The sequence below is a fragment of the Lolium perenne genome, chromosome 2 (genome assembly GCF_019359855.2).
Source record: "Lolium perenne isolate Kyuss_39 chromosome 2, Kyuss_2.0, whole genome shotgun sequence".
Classification (NCBI taxonomy): domain Eukaryota; kingdom Viridiplantae; phylum Streptophyta; class Magnoliopsida; order Poales; family Poaceae; genus Lolium; species Lolium perenne.
In genome coordinates this window covers 176,138,926-176,141,265 of record NC_067245.2, presented here as the reverse complement: position 1 = coordinate 176,141,265, position 2,340 = coordinate 176,138,926, and positions in this window count along the sequence as shown.

The following is a 2,340-nucleotide window of genomic DNA, read 5'->3' as shown; positions in this document are numbered from 1 at the left end:
TTCTGCTGCAGCATCCAGTCGATCGGCAGGGGTGATGTTTTGGCTCTTAGGTGCATATGTTTCATTTATTTCGAAATACATCTATGATACATTTTGAAACAGAAAATTCATGGGTAATACGGTGCACAAAGTTTGTCCATAAAAAATAGACTTGTTGTTTGTAGTGTGTAAAAAAGCTAAAATTTGGTGCTAAAAATTTAGGCTTTCTGTGAGACATGTTTTCTCTTTTTTATATTTACCACAAAATAATATTGTTTAATTGCAAAAGTGTAAGGCGCTAGATTCTCGAGATATACATACAAAAATATTTGTTAAAGTTTATTAATAATTAGAAATATATTTTTGGGTGGAAAGGGAGTAAGCCCATAGGAATCTGAATTGAATTTCCGATAGTGTGGTACTATGTAAAGAACACATCACTGGACTTGTAAACATGGTTTGCCTGTACTTTTAATACATGTAGATTCTGATTGTGCAAATGTAACACATAATTAGAAATTCATGAAGTAATTTGCATCCACCGGGGCCGGGTCCTGAGCTAATGGATTACAAGGATCGGTTCTGGAAAGAGGGCAGCTGTCCCCAAATCACCGCAACGAGTATTGCCGAGAGAGCAAAGGACAGAGAAGTCGGGCGCCGGCCGGACGCCCGGACGGAAGTTGTCGCCGCGTAGAGTCCCGCCACCACTGCCGCTTATGGGCGTAGCGAGCCTCGCCGGGAGTCAGGTGCGCACCGGTAGGTTCGACGAGGCGACGAATCGTTGAAGGAGTTGAGTAGGCTGGCCACTGTTTGAATCGTCCACCTTGTAATTTGACCTCCAACAATCCAGCCTGAGATTTCGCTTCGCTAAGATCCTGCGCGGGATAGCTCGCCCCTGCCTCAAATTAAGCAACACCTTGACATGGGATCGGTCGCCAGAGAGCTCGATCTGTCCTTCAGATGCTCGATTCAGTCGCCAGCGGTAGAAAAAAATTCGGATCGAGATCCTGCAGGACATATTTCGATCGGATCGCAAGGTTAAACATCTTTGCTGGTAGCGCGGGCCGGGATTAAGGGAAGGTGGCGGAGGGATGCGGCTGCCCGGGGGATTTGCAGGGCGGCGCACCTCGTGGTACTCGTACCCGCGAGCATGGCCTTGCCCAGTGCCTGGAGCGTGTGCACGCCGCCGGCGAGAAGGAGGGGAGGATGAGGACGGAGGAGACGACCGCTGCGAGCGTTGACCAATCCCTCCCCGTTTCAGGAGATATATTTCTTTTCGTGCGGGTCGCGGGACGAAGGGGTAACTTACCGGTGGTAGTGTTGTAATTTATCTCAACTTTAGGGGCAGAAAAAAACGGACGAACAAGAAGCCCTTTTGCTTTTAGTATTAGGTATAGATATAGAGATGTCATAGGATTTCCCTCGCATATCCATCAAATGAGATGGAAGAATGCAACTCTTCTTTAACAAAGATATAGAGATGTCATAGGATTTTCCCTCGCATATCCATCAAATGAGATGGAAGAATGCAACTCTTCTTTAACAAAGATATAGAGATGTCACAGGATATCTTTTGAAGTATCTTCTTTAACAAAGATGTAGAGGTGTCATAGGACGACAATAGTGTTCCCTTCACTTGAGAAGTCGGGATGCTATGTTGACACTAGTTGTTGATGCATGCTATATCCACAAGAGAAACTATTCTTCCTCTCTTGTCTCCTTTAGATAGCTTATGTTAGCACCCCTTTGTGATGGTTTTGCGAGTACAATTCCAAATGTACTCACGGCTTTGTCCCTGGCTATTAACTTGGCCAGACTATGAGGAGGACTATGAAGACGATGGAGGATATCAGGACGACTATGCGACTTAGGACGCTCTCCAAGTCAGACGCCTGTAGGTCTGAGGCATGACTTGGGCCCGATGACGTTGACGTGTATCCGCTGCTATGTTTGTGAACTAGCCCGTTGCGGCATTTATGTAAGACTGGGTCATGCGACCCCGCTATTGTAAGACTTAATTATTCGGTACTATAATGGATGATGTAATTCTGGATATTCAGTTCGGTTATGTGCTCACGATGCACTGATCATGGGATCGTGAGTTGAATGCATAACAGGGTATTTCAGACAGCTAGTCCGGGGTCCCCACAGTAGGCGGCACCAAAAGACCACTATCATTATAATCATCATAAATAGGAGGCAAAGTATCATCAAAGAAAATTTTCTCCTCAATGCTTGGGGGACTAAAAATATCATGCTCATCAAAACCAGCTTCCCCAAGCTTAGAATTTTCCATATCATTAGCAACAATGGTGTTCAAATTATTCATACTAATATCATTACTACTAGCATGCAAATAAG